The sequence below is a fragment of the Neopelma chrysocephalum genome, unplaced genomic scaffold, assembly GCF_003984885.1.
Source record: "Neopelma chrysocephalum unplaced genomic scaffold, ASM398488v2 Primary Assembly neopelma1_26b, whole genome shotgun sequence".
In the NCBI taxonomy this organism is placed as follows: Eukaryota; Metazoa; Chordata; class Aves; order Passeriformes; family Pipridae; genus Neopelma; species Neopelma chrysocephalum.
This window is the reverse complement of record NW_020897696.1, coordinates 1,977,005-1,992,126: the sequence shown is the minus strand read 5'-3', so window position 1 is coordinate 1,992,126 and position 15,122 is coordinate 1,977,005. Positions and strand designations below refer to the sequence as shown.

Below are 15,122 nucleotides of genomic sequence, written 5' to 3'. Positions count from 1 at the left end.
ACACACACACACACACACACACACACACACACACACACACACACACAGAATCCCCCACCCCCCACCAAAGGAACATATTTAATTAACTTCTGGCAAGAGCTTAACCGATTTAAAATGATTTTACAATAAATCTGCAAAGCCTGAACCATATGCAGTGCTTGCACACAGTGCTCTACTACATATTTTTTTATGACATAGATCTAAATAGAGGAGATAGACAAATCCCTAGTGTATATTCTATAAAGTTAATTCTGCACAGATGAAGCTGTAATTGACTCCCGTATTAACCAAAAGTAGGGAGATCAAGCAGGGTAGGTTAAACAATAAAATGGCAATGCTGATTAAAAAAAAGAAAGCTTCCCAAGAATTTCATGAACGAGTATTTGTATTTCTCTCTCTTTGAGAAGCCTTTGTGCCTGTACCCACAAGCACTTTTTAGTCTCTGATCTCTGTATAGTATTAAAATAACCTTGTGCTGCTTACAGAATTGTAGATGAGGCAGAGTAAATAAGGTGTATTTTAGTGCGTTGTGTAAAGCTAGTTTATTGACACAGTTACCTAGTTTCCTAGTTTGCTCTAAACATATTTGCTTTGGTAGGTTTTGTACCTCCCTGCATCAGTCAGAATTTCCATTTAGCCTTTTTCATGTTTATTCTTTACACAGGCTGAACAGAATTCAATACTACAGACGGAACACAGCACACAGGTTAAGCACCCTTTATCCTTAAATGAAACTGAGGATGAGAAGCATTATTTTTATACTCCCCCTGAAGTGCAAGCTTTTTAACCCTCCACTTTTGCAAGACCTTTTTGTCACTCACTTTCTCCCATGAGATGCTGATCCTGTTAATAGAAGGAAGGGATTGGTGATATTAGTACATGCTTACAATCCACTGGCATGCTCTTCCCAAGCACTTCTAGTTAATGTAGAGGAAATACCTCTTTTGCTGGCTTAGTATATGCCTTTTCTTTCAAGAAAATGTATTACACTGCCTGAAATCACTGGAATTCCACTCTGAAGTTGGCTAAAGAAAAGCTCTAATTAAACTTCTTTTGCATAGTTTTGCTTTTACTTTTGGCTGAAATGAAGAGCTCAGATGTTTACAAGAGATCTCAAAAATCACCAGACACAAATTTTTCCCCTCACTTGGGAAAATTTAGATTTAGCTCAGTTTGCTTGTGTTCCAGTTCATGTTTCCTTAGTTGTTCTTACGCATTACAAGGAATCTCGTAACTAGCCCAGTGTGTCAATGCCACAATCCTGACGTGCATGCTGCTATTCTGAGCAACTGCCTTAGGAGAGGATTTGTTTTAGGTGAATTAAGAAACCAAGATCACATACAGGAAATTATCTCCAATTCTTTTCCAGGAATGACAGAACAATAGGATACTTCATTTTAGCACCAGCTTTCATTTGCACCAGTCCTAATCAAATTTTTAGGTTTTAAAATAAGGAAAGGCCATCTGAAATTTAAGGTAAAATAAGCACAGTCTGAATTTTCCTCACCATTATCTCTGGGCATAAAAGGCTTCCATTCAGGACAACTCGTTGGGAACACACAGCAGCTACATGGACAGGACAAGCCTTGCATTTTCTTCTGTCTGGCAGATAAGCATGTTTCACGTGCCTGCCATACTCAGTGCTCCATAAGCACTAAGGTGGCCAATGCTCTCATGAAAGTAGGAAAGCAGCTTCCATTGGGACAGTGTTGGCTACAGCATGGACAAGCAGCTGCAGGAACTGTCACACCAGAGCTTGTGAAAAGGGAACAAAGACCCTACCATGGTTACCCCCCTTTCTCATCCCCGTGCCTCACAACCAAGAGCTCTGACCTGTCCAAGTCAAGACCACCAAGCCTTGTGTCTCTTCCCTGATCTATGGCTTCAGGAAGGAGAAGTGGCTGGGAGACCCAGCTCAGAAACTCAGTCTTCAGCAAACACAGCAAACAGAATGATCTCTGTTGTGATTCTCCTTTTATGCCAGGTGCATTTTCACCTGTACTGCTAGCTTCCTTTCTGCAAAGTGTTTTCTTACCTTCTGTCCCAGACTTTCCCCTGCTTCTTCTCTGACCTTTATCTTATCCTACTTTCATTGAATCTGCTTGGTCTTCTCTTGCGTTTGTCCCTACCAACTAGTAAGGGGCTTTTTTATCATGTTTTTTGCAAGTTGTGGATCCTTCCCTGTGAACACTGCATCTTAGCATCTTTTTGCCCATTTGAGCTGTGAGCTCTGGGGGCAAAGATATGCATGCTATGTTTGTCCAGCACAGAGGAGAGCATGGACCTTAGACACCTTCCCACAAATAAATTACTACCTATATTTTCAATCGGTGTCAGAGTTGAGTGTAATTTACAGCATAAAATTACTGTGCAGGGAGCCAAAGCCATGTCTCTAAAATCTTTGTGCTTGAGCAAACCTTCACCTTGCCAGGGCAAAGACCTCCTTTGGAAGTTCCTGGCTCCAGGTGCCATCCCTGGGGCACTATATCCATATGGGACCAGGTACGGCATGAGAGGTCTCTGACTTGCTACCTCCCTGAGAGCAGACAATTCTGCAGGGTAGTGGGAGTACACAGACCCACCTGAGCTGTTGTCACTTTTCAAGATCTGGTGAACTCCCTCTGAGGACTTTTATGTGACTAGCCAAGAGAACATGATGATATTGTTCAGCATGTCCTCCTCTCCCCAAAAGCACAGATTGATCATCAGACAACCGAGAGGGAAAAAACACCACCAAAACTGATCATGCGGTGCCAAGTTGCATAGCTTTGGTCCAGGGTAGGCACAACTAGAAAGGAAGAAACAGGATGCTTAGCTGGAACATCACCCATTGACCCTTCCTCAAAATCACCTAGAAGTATGAGTTTGCCTGAAGGCAGCCTCTGAAATATGTGGTTGGATATAACAGTTGAAAACCAACCTCAGAAAAGGAAAAAGCAATGCTGGATGTGTCTGTGGATTTAGAGACCCCAGCTCAGAAGGACCCTTCAATTCCCTCCTTGCTAAAACCATCTGAAAGTATTTGGCAGACAGATGTCCACTGCCTTGAAACTTTCAAAACAAATTTCTGTGAAGTGATAGGTCACTAGAGAGCTGCTGTGGCCTACATAACCTGAAGTAAGCTCTAAAAGTAAACTCTACTGTCATCTGAAATTTCTATCATTAAGTTAATCAAAAATGTCCATTCATTTCTACAGGAATACAATATGAGTTAATAAATCCACAGAGACAGGCTAGTCAAGAGACTGTGCATATAGGACATGTCAGAGAAACTGAAGTTAGCAATGATCTAGATTCACAAGGGCTGACAAGAAACCACAAAATGCCACAGCAGTGTACAGTAATCCTTAAATGAAATTCATCTTTCAGCAGAAAAACACATTAAGGATGGTAATTCAATGATAAAAGAGGCAGGCCAGAACAGGTTCAAATGCTGAATATTTCACAACATAACTTAATTAAAGCGGGAGTGTGAGGCTGTTAATCACTTTATAATAGTTCAGCTTGAAATGAGGTCTGATGCGAATGCCCTTATAGTTTATTTGTTTATATTATTATAATCACAAAATGTTACATGACCTAATGCAAATGTCCAGTTTTCACTGGCTTTTATTATGTTGGGTTTTTTCCTCCTTTTGATCGTCCTATCTTTGTGCAAGTATGTGAAGGGAAGAACTGCGAGGAAGGGTCATAAATTTAGGTCAGATCAGATGATTCAGTAAGTCTCATGTGGTTTTAAGTCTTATTAATAATTTTAATACATTCTTCCTTGACAACAATTATTTCAATCACTGCTCCTTTAACGTACACTGTGACATAAGAATACACAGGTTTTTAAAAGAATGGAACACGCTTCTCATGCAAAGAAGGTAAATTATGTCAACCCTTTGAAAATTACAGTACATAACCTAGAACAAAAGACAAAAATATATATTTAAGTAAAAATACAAATTTACTTTGTTGTATAACTATATCATGCCATACCAAGTGTATAGAAATATAGTATTGAAGTAGAACACAATAACATTTTAAACCCAAATATATTAATAAATGCATATTTATAAATATATTACACACTTGAGGCACAGCCAATTAATATTAATATTTCCAACATCAGGGTACAGAAAATGCCATGCTAGTGCATAAAAGGTACTATGACGTTTTTTATCATTTGACAGTTTTTGTGCAAGAAGAAAGGAAAAAATATTTCCTCAGATTTTCTGAGCTAAAGTGGGAATGAGAAGTCTGACTTTTAGTGTCTTATAAAGAGGCAGCAACATAAAAACTTCTTTTTAAAAAGTTGAGAAATATACGTGGCTGTCCAAACACTTGATTATGATTAGTACTGATTTTTTACTGCTTGCAACATTATTATTAGCAATTTCATATGAATCAATTCTAGATTCATGCATTTCAAAATGTATTAAAAAATTGTTTGAAAACATCATTCAAAGAAAATGCATAAAATGAGCAATATGGACCAAACTGACCAGTTGAGAATGGGTGAAACTGAGAGCTGGTCATGACAAATAATTAGCAGAAGTTACAAACTGTTGCCTTCAGGCAAAAGGGCAGAAGTGTTGAAATCATTGGGAAAAAAAAAAGACATCAAATGTCGAGGGTGCTGTATTTACTTCAGGTAACTTTCATAAACATGGTAAGTACATTTTCTGTGGTAAGAGTTGTAAATATGGGAATTAATATCCTGGAGGCAATCTTTGTTAAACCAGTGTAGCTCTACAATTAAAAAAAACAAAAGCTGGCTAGTGCTAACCTCCAGGGGAAGCACAGCATCCCTTAAGCATTTCAAACCCCATCTCTGACATGCTGTTGCTAAAAACCTTGCCAGCAACTCTGGGAAAAGAAGAATTTACATGGAAATGTCTAAAAACACGCTTCCTGCCTGTGTCAAAGGCACCTTGGTGGCATCTAGGTCTGGATGAGGCTATCACTGAACCTCATGCAGAATTAGCTGTGACAGTGGGGAAGGTTTCCAAGCCACTGTAGGAAAGATGGGGTACTTTATAAGATGTGAAAACAAACTCGGCTTGAATAAATCATGAAATCAAAGAAACGGCAAGCAAAGGCATGAACAAGCAAAGCTATTAGGACTGCCAAAAATCATACCATCGTGAGAAAGTCATGACTAGTTACACCAATGCTCCCCATACTTAATCCTTACATATATGAAGTATTTACACATACTTATACGTATACAGTGTACTTTGGTGGAGTCATAGCATGCGCTCTCGTGCCTGGGGCAATAATGAAGCATGTAAATGTCTCAGTTTAGCAAAGGCCTTTGGTGGGCTGTTGGCAGAGGACCCATTCCAGGCATGCATGATGTAGCAGCCATACTCTGACCTCCAGAGCCAGATCGGCAGCAAATGCCTTTGAACCAGTGTGATATCCCCACCTATGACTGCCCTTAGTAACTCTGCAGATAGATAACTTGTTTCTAAATTGTCCTATTTATGAACATAATGGACCAGTATAATGGACCAGTAGTGGCTGGGAATTGTTTATTTCAGTCAAATTATGAATGCCTGAAGCATTGTTGTTACAGTCTTACCTGATTTAGTTAAATAAACTGACATGAACAGACTAAATGATGAAAATAACTATATACAGAGAATAACCTCTTTGTAAATGACTAAACAGAAATCCCAGAATAGATTTATGGAAAGCTGCTTAGCATCAGAACACTAGGAAACAGCAGAGGATCTTCTCGTTTCTGATTTGTGATAGTATCATATTTATGAATATGTCCAAGGAACAGCAATGCAGATCTTTTCTAGAAGAGGATTTTCATCTCCTGCTTTTAGATGTTACAAAGTGTAGCCACATATTTCTCAGCCACAGTGTACCCATTTCTAGTGTAGTCTGCTGCTTACCATCCCATCTTTTCAGATCTAAACCTTCTGTGGTTATAAATCTCCACATTTAAGTTGTTCTTCAAAAATATACAAATGTAGAAATAGACTCTTCCAAACAATAATAAATTTGGGAAAAAAATGTCATATCAAGAATTAAGTCAAGGAAAACTGATTCAATGCAGCAAAAATCTTAGTGAGTGAAAATTAAAGACCGCAGCTTTCTCGCATTTCCTTGTGCATAGCAGTGCCTTTGTCCATTGATTTGCCCTAAGGAAAGGAGATAAAATACATTCCCTTCCTATTCCAAAGAATCCTGCTGTATTCCAAGTCCAGAATGTGTTTGGTTCAGATGGGCAGAAGAAATCTCTCTCCATGCGTCATTTCCCAAATGTTTTAAAGGATGCTGGAATCAGTTACTTAAGAAAGCATCTTCAGTAACTTCAGATAGACAGGATTTTATATACAAAAGTGTTTAGGAAAAGGTTTTTTTCCTGTGGAAGTCAGGATTTTAATGCATACAAGGGCATATCTGTGTAAATAAGAGCGTCTGCTATTCATTATCTGCTCATCAACATTTGTTATTCATTATTCATCTGTTTACAAATGTAATGCAGTCAGAAAGCAGAAATAATACTATATGACTTTGGTGACCAAACATACACCAGAAACAACAAATAGTAAATAGATCCATGGAGCAGTTCAACTTACGGGATAAAATTTGCCCACAGACCACATTCTGCAAAAGTTTATGAAAATAACCCTAACAGATCTGTAAACAACAATGCATTTCAAAAATAATATGTAGATGGAAAACAAAGGAGCTAAGTTTGTCAATTAATTTATTTGCAATGAGCATTTTATTTTATTTTTACTGTTTGGACTGATTAAATGTAGAGAAAAGACAGTTAGAAGAGATAAGTCTGTGTTCACAGATTTTCATTCAACATGTCCAAGATGCTGTGCATTCAAGATATATGTCTGGGTATGAGATATGCATTTATTCACCTGTGACTTGCATCAGATAGACAGATCTGTTCCTGGCAGCTAAATAACATTTTTAAACCTGGATTACTATATGGACAGCAAATCAGCTCAGAACTTAAATACATTGGACTAGCGGCTTCTACTTGCATTGTCTTCAGCTTCAGAAAATTTCCTCCTGTGAAGGCAGCAGAATAGTGTCCGGGGGGTGGAGCATAGTGTGAACAGTGGAGGGTATCTTTTGTCAAGTATCTGACCAAGTCTGAATTTTAATTTCTTTTTTTTTTTTCCTTCAAACAACTGCAAAATTGCTATAGGTTTTAATAAGAATCAAAGTTTTCCTATTTTATCTGCTTAGACCCAGCTTTCTTTTCAAGTAGATGGAAGGGGGCTAGGAAAAAGAAGGTGAAAGTGAAAAGCAAACTTCAACACTTTTGGTAAAACATAAGTGAACATCTGTGAAGCATTGTTGCCCCCTTTTAGAAATACTGTAATTTTTCTCTGATCTTTCAATAGTCCTAATGAGTATACTGATTACTCTAGGACAGATATTAATTATTAGCAAACATTTACCACAGAAGCATGTAGAATCTCTCACTCACACTGCAGCCCCACTGTTCCAGCATCTGTAGAGACAGGTAGAAATGGGCTGCCTGGAGAACAAAGAGTTAGCAATCTATGTTGAGATCAGAGTAAGAGCTGTATTAGCACACACATGTGGCTGTTTGCTTTAACTATTCCTAAATTATCTAATTTTCCAAATAATCACCAGAAATCAGATGCTTTCTTGCAGACATCACTGCAGAGGTAGGCCATGGAGGAAGAACTGAAGAAAGAAAGTTTCACAGTCATCTTCCTGGCAGGGTAGATGGTAGTGGAAGGGCCTGACATATTTGTGTAAGCTTTTAAGTTCCATGACATTAAAACAAATGCTGGTTTCATTATAGAAAAGAAGGGAAGAAAATGAAGATGGCAGAGGTTTGGGTCTTCTGTTGTGATCAAGACTGGCATTCTCCATTCTCATCCCCTCTGCCATCTTCACCCCAAGGGTATTTTTTCTACCTCCCAATTGCAAGCTCATCAGAACCTATTCCAAATGTGCCTCAATTGCTAAGGCATTCCCTTGTTGTCAGTTTGCTCCTTTTTCCTCCTGCACCAGAGTTTTATTTTTGGCTCTTGCAAATCTTTTAATCATGCCTAACACTGATGTTTCTCTAGAAATCTAGAAATTGAAATCCACTGTAGCAAGCGGATAAAGAGTCAAAGGTTAAAGCCTTCAACAGGGTGTGCAAACCAGTTGGGTGTGCAAAACTTGTGAAAGTAACTTGCAAGATCAGGCTGTCTCCTGGGGTTCTCTGTGTACGAAGCAATGCCTTCCTTCCCGCTTCAGTTAAAAAACCAGATAGAAGGAATTCTTCTTACAATAATATTTTCCACTTGCAGCATCCTATTGCAAAAACAGCCTCCATTGTGGTATTTCAGCAGTTCTGTCTTCAGTTCAAGCAGAAACCATTAAATGCACCAAAAAAATATTTACAAACATAGTAAAAAAGACTGCTAGGAAACCTAGTAAATTGTTTATGGTACGGCTTCAAGTTTTGGGCAAAGGTGTGGCATGATTTTATGCATGCAAGAAAGATTCTGTTTGCATTTGATTTCACCTTAATTAGTTTGCTTTTCCTGAATGAAAAGTTACTGTCTGAGATATCCAGAAACAATTGTATTGTATTACTGAATTTGATGTGCTTGGTTTGTTAAAAAATAGTTTAGTGTACTGTGACCAATTGTCTATTATAATGAAACTTATTATTAATGGAGTATACTTTTATATCCTAATTTTTTCAGTCTCAGAAGATAGCAGAGTTCAGCATCCGATAAACACGTAATTGCATTTTTGTTTTCACACAGGACAGATTTCAACTTCTGAACCAGCAGTCAACAAAGATTCCCCCAGCTGCTAGGAAAAAAAAAGTAAGTATTTGTGAAGAAAGGCATAATAAGATCAGAGGGAAGCCTGTCATAAAAATGCACATTGCATAATACATGATGGATCAGTTCTATTATTTAACTTTTGCATAGATATAACAATACAGAGATATGCTAACCACCATAGTCAGCATTAATTTACAGTGGGAAAAATAATTAGAATCTCACTTTTTCTGAAGAATGGAGTGAAAATGTAAACAATGCTTCCCTCCAGGCAAGTGCTTTATCAAGTTGACAGGTGCATTTGAATTTCCATGGGTGGGGGACATAATAGGTTATTTATGTGTCATTTTAATAGAAAGGCCCAACCATCAAGATGGACAGGAGACTTTATCAGTACTGCTGTTTGCAACTAATCCACCAATTTAATACCCCACGAAAATACCTGCAACAAAACCTGGACATTTTTCTTTTCCACTCCATTATAGGCAAATCAATATGGGTGCTATTCATCTCAAATCTTTGGCTCAGTAGGTACCCACTACGCAGAACTCTTCACAATACTGGTGCATTGGCACAGCCATATAAACATAGAGGCTTTGACTTGTGGTTTGGTCAGTGACTCCACAATAGAATTGCAAAAGTGTGCTTGGATCACTAGTTCACCCCCAAATAGAGGTTAGCAAGAAGAAAATCTTGTTGCTATTTCCTTTTTCTTTATTTCAAGAGGAAGAAGATGACAACCCACAAAGCTGTGGCATAGGCCCTTGCAGGAGGGTATCTCTACTAGTCTCTACCAGACATCTCTGATGTCTTCTTTACTTTCCTCTTGGAGCAGGAGGCTCCCTATAGTAATGGTAGCTGCTGTATGGCCCAAAGAAGCAAACCACCTGCACTGTATACTGCAGATAGTGTTTCCCTGTCATGTCTGTGGGCTGAGACCTGTACAGAATGAGCAGCTGTAAGAACTCACGCACAGAACAGAAAGACAGCTCTCCGCCACAATTTGGGTACAAACAAAACCCAGTCCTGCCAGACACTTCATTATCCCACGAATGTAGTGACAGATTTGTCTTGGAAACCTTGACTTTTGACCAAGGTTACCAATTTCAGTGGTCTCTTGAGAAGTGACTTTTTTCTGTGTGGTGCTAGTATTCACATCTACAAAAACATGCATATAACTTATTGTTCATATAAAAAACCTCCCAAACATTACTTAACCACTACGCTAATAATTAAATATCCTAGTACAGACAGCAGCATGTTTTATTTTTAACACTGAAAAATCCAGCACAAATTTTAAGACTTTTTGATTCCTATAATTGCATTTAAAATAGCCACTACCTAATTTTCACAAACAAGGGGTATATCCCTGGTTGGAGAATAGCCACAAGCCAGAGAAACATTATCTATCTCCTAGACGTAACATGTTTCTTTACACAGATTTGCCACGAAAAAAAGATGTTAAAATGTGTTCTTCAATCACATCTCCATGTGCTTTAGCTCTGCTAAATGTTGCCCTTTTTTGTCCTATATAGGGCTGTGACATTGATTGACACATAGCCCTGATCTGACCCAGAGTAAATCTGGTAGCCACGCTCCAATTTCTTCTTCCCTCCTTGATACTGTCATCTGTACCAGCACACAGGTTCCCCCGTACTTTTCTACAACCTATTGTTGCCACACTTGTAACACAGAGCATACGCTGGCAGCCCCCCAGTCCTTCACTCTGCGTGTGCACACTGTGTGTGTGCATACTCAAAATCTGGCCTGATCCACACCAGAAAAAAAAATTATTTTCCATTAGAGAATATTATAAAAAAAAATTTCAAGAACTTAAGGTTTCCATTATTGCAAGTCCATCCTCATCTGTGTGTTAGAGTTTAGTTTCCAGATTCATGACCCACCAGGGTCTACACGGACTGGAAAGACAGTCCCTGATGAGTTTGAAAAGCCTTAGAATAGATCTAAGGAGGACAGAGGTAATGAGATCATCCACCATTCCCATGTCCACTAAGAAGCATGCTCTAATTCTGTAGAAATAATTCTTTTCTAACTAACTCAGGTATGGCTCCAGAGACATTACAAGTATGTAACTGGAAGTATCTTCATACCCCCTGGGTAATTCCTAAGACTAGCTACTCCTGAAACTTTTTCCAAAAGCAAGCAATTCATAATGACATAAATTTGATTAAAAACAGACCTGGGACATTTCCTATGCTTAGTCTTTCAGTCTGCAAAGCTCATGAATCCCTGTGGTTAATTAGGAAATATTACTCATAGTAAGATCCAGTTATAGTCAAATGTATGTTGCCTGAGCACAGCATCTTAATAAGTTTCAGGAACAGTCACTGCCATGTTTTCCTCCCTCTGCTTCTAACTTGGTGACCATTTTTCTGGTAGGAGGATGTGGTACCACTTCTCCCACTTGCAGAGAAGGACTACATACTGTCTTCCCTCACAGGGTGTGTGGTTGGACGTCTGACCCAACATGGAAGAGAAGGTCCAACTCCAGGCAGGAGAGGGTTTGCTGCCATATCTGCTTTGCCAGCCTGAAAACAAGCAACACAAGATCTGCAATGCGATGTATGGCATAGACACTCCCTGTAGCACCAGCCTGTGGGAACAACTTTGAGCAGCCCAGAGTCGCCAATGAAAAGAGGGAAGCTGAGAGAATGTTGGTGCTGCCCAGGAAATTTATCAGTCACTGTCCTCTCTCCTCGGAGTCATTCAGGAGCTTACCTGAGTGAGGCTGTAGGCCACATGAAATCCCCTGTGAGCTTGGCAGCACTCCCACATGGGACAACAGAACAGAGCCCTCAGGAAGGCAGAGACTGGGAGAGCACAACTCAAGCCCTCAGTCCACAACAGCAGGAGGTAGCATCTCTTCCTTGTGTGAAAGCACCTTATATTTCACTCATGTATTACCATAAGAGTAAATGACAAGCTATGAATGGTAAAGTGTGGAAAAGAAACCCAAAGAAATGAATTTTACTTGATCTCAATTGATATATTAAAAGGCAACTCTGTCTTGGTAGAAAACTACAATAGTAAAAAGATAAAACTGCAGGATACTGGGTTGGCAAAACAAACAAAACTAGAAGTCTAAATTTTAACAAAGGGGATACTGAAAACAAAGATGACTGTTTACTCCCTAATGATTTTGCTTCAATTTGGATAGCTTAATATATGACAGGTTTCTTATTCATTCACAGAACTAATGAGAGATGTTCCTGTTTCATACTAGATTTTTGTTACATAGTGAAGATATAAAAAAAGATGAGCATTGAAAATTACTTTGCTCTGAGTGAATGCAAGTGATTCAGCTTATGCTACATGGGAGAATACAAAAATTACCACCTGTAACTGACACATTTACTTTCAAAAGAGCAAATTTTGAGAAAATTATTAGAAAACATAACAGCAAAGCTTTAAAAATATAGATCTATTGTCTTTTTGCCCTTTTTTCTAACTAAATTTTATACCTCTTACAAGTGGATTTTTATCACATTATATAAATCTTTAATTTCAGTAGAAAACATAAACTGTATCATAGTTTAGATAATGCACTGAAGTAATTTCATATCTCAATAAAAACTTATTTTTTCTGCTTTTCATGTGTGCTTGTTTCACTGCATCTTTGCCTCTTTTATTCTGGTGTATCTACTTTGATCAAGTAAAATTGGAGTAAGTGAGAGCAGCACAGGAATGTATCATGTCCATACATTTTATGTTATTTAACTGTAACCAGAACATTTCCCCATTGTCATAGAAAAACATATAAATCAACAGAATACTAAGCATAGGAAAACGTCAATCAAATTAGTGTATTATTCAAAAAGAACCGTGTACCCCAGAGTAGTGTAATGCCTTCTGAATTCAACAGAGTTAATAAACACCTAGCTGATTCTTCTCAAGAATCGAAAACACCAAGAAAAGAACTGGTTTCTGTATATTGAATTGCCTAAGATTGATATAACTGACTGGTCCAGTTTTTTGGTACCTCTAGAAGTGTTAGTTTCCAGTCATTACTCTCTGTACTATTTCTCAGCTCTTTGCTGGTTCCTATTCTCATTATGTGTCTTATGGGGATGGGTGAAAATCAGAAAACAGTCATCACACCTCCTATTTGAAGCACATTTTGATTGCTTGGTTTTAGGGAAATCCTGTTTAAAGACTGTAGGCTTCTTGAAGTCTTAGCATTCAGCAAATAGGATTGCTCCATTTTTTTCTCAAGTTAAAATATATTTTGAGAAAAAATACTGAGGAAAATATTTTGGGATCTTTTCTAGGTGTTATTCTGGGGAGGATTACTTATAAATTACTTTTCTTTCATATTAAGGAATTATTTCTCATCATTGTAAGAGAATCAGCAGTCTTGCTCGGCTGTCCTCTTATTTAAGCACTTTACAGCCAACTGTATCTTGCATTTCCAGTTAACATTACAATTAAAGATCAGGATATGTTAGAATGCAATCAGCAATCAAAAGCACTATTCTGTCTGCCCAGACTCTTGGCTTTCTTGAAGCAGGACCAGCTCCAGGCATAACCAAAGCAGGCAGATGCCTGGGATGTGAGTTTTGCCTCTTCACCTACTTTACCTGCAGCAGTGCCCCAATAAGCCAGGCTGGTGGCTGCTACTGCATCCAGGGAAGGTCCCTGCACTGGGACTGCTCCTCCAGAGACAGCAAGAGACAAGGTAGCTTGGGAGTATCCAACATAATTGTGATGCAGCAGCAGAAACCACCCTGTCCCTGTGGTATCAACATCCCATTTTGCCTGTGCTGCAAAGAAATCTGGAATTTGACATGCTGTGGACATGGACTGATGACAACAAGGTTTGTTCTTCTGGATGTAGTTTAAAGCAGTCAAGTGCTGAAGTGTTCTGTCTGGCAAAGAATGCTAATTTGACTCCCAGAATTAGATCATATTTTTGGTCCCTTGGAATCTGAGCTACCTGAGTGTGATGTTTAATAATCAATTTCACAATCCCATTTCTATTTTCTAGGAAAACACTAGTATTTGTGAAAAAAATGGCCTTTCCAACTTCTAGTGCAAATGGATTTTTATATACAGTAATTCATTGAAATAGAATGATTGGAAGAACAACTTTAATCTTCTCTGCCTTGAGATGTTGCAGTTCTATTTTCTAGACTTTTGCTTTCCTCACAGCTTGTTTGTGCGTCACAAATATATTCTGCATCTGATATATGTCTCCTTATTGATCCATTTATCTATCTATCTATCTATCTATCTATCTCTCTATCCAAAACTCTCAGAGATAATTGCATCTCTTTGCATTCAAAGCTTTCATCTGCACATCAGTATTTTCTGCTTCTAGTACTCAGGAGACAGAAGAAAAATCATAGATTCACAGAATGGTTTGGGTTGGAAGGGGCATTAAAGATTACCTAGTTCCAACCCCCCTGCTGTGGACAGGACACCTGTCACTTGACCAGGTTGCTCAGAGCTCCATCCAAATTGGCCTTGAGCACTTACAGAGATGGGGCATCCACAACTTCTCTGGCTGACCTGTTCCAGTGCCTCACCACCCTCACAGTAAACAATTTCTTCCTAAAATGTTCTCAAAAGTTCCTGGACAGATAACATCCAAGGGAGAAGCAACCCAATTAGGTTCTGGTGCACCATAGTACCTCACATCCTCACATTCCTATTGGTTATTTGTGAATTCCAAGACTAACTGCTTATAGAGTTGGTCACTATGTGGGAACTAAAAAGGAACTGAAATTGGCACTGTTGCACTGCAGTGCAACACAGTCAGTCAGTCTCAAGCAGACTTGCACTGGGTTAGAAACCTCAAAGATGTTGTACAAGGGACTACAACCAAACTACAGCAGGAAGGTATCAGCTGAATTACAAAACCACAACAGTACACCAGAAGAAAGAGATGCCTAAACTCAAATGTTTTGAGGTCATTATTATCTTAAATGTTTTAAGTTTATTATTGTCAATACCTGCTGGAAAAAAAAAAGGCCGTGCTTCTTTTATGGCTAATTTCTAAGCTGTATTAAGTTCCACGTCTACACTGGTAATATATGAAAAAAAAAGGTACATACCATAAACTTACTACGGATTTTATGGAGAATTTAGACAGCATTAGATGCTCAACTACCTAACAATTACTTGATCCTTGTATCTTGTTCAGATAAAGGATTTAGAAGTGGTAAAAAATAAGGAAAAAGCAATTGAAGTGGTACGAACAATGTTGATTTAGAAACCAAGCCAAATTTAAAACATTACAATAGTGTTTCAAAAAGTTATGTTTGCAATTTAAAATACCCATAGGGCAGACCTGACTTACATGACCAACACTTAATG

The 15,122-nt window shown here is 38.4% G+C and overlaps 1 protein-coding gene across 2 annotated transcripts in view; it reads right to left on the bottom strand.

Moving 5' to 3' along the window:
- OFCC1 (orofacial cleft 1 candidate 1) overlaps positions 1-15,122 on the bottom strand; it is a 185,376-nt gene that overhangs the window by 14,886 nt on the left and 155,368 nt on the right. The gene's annotated exons all lie outside the window — the stretch shown is intronic.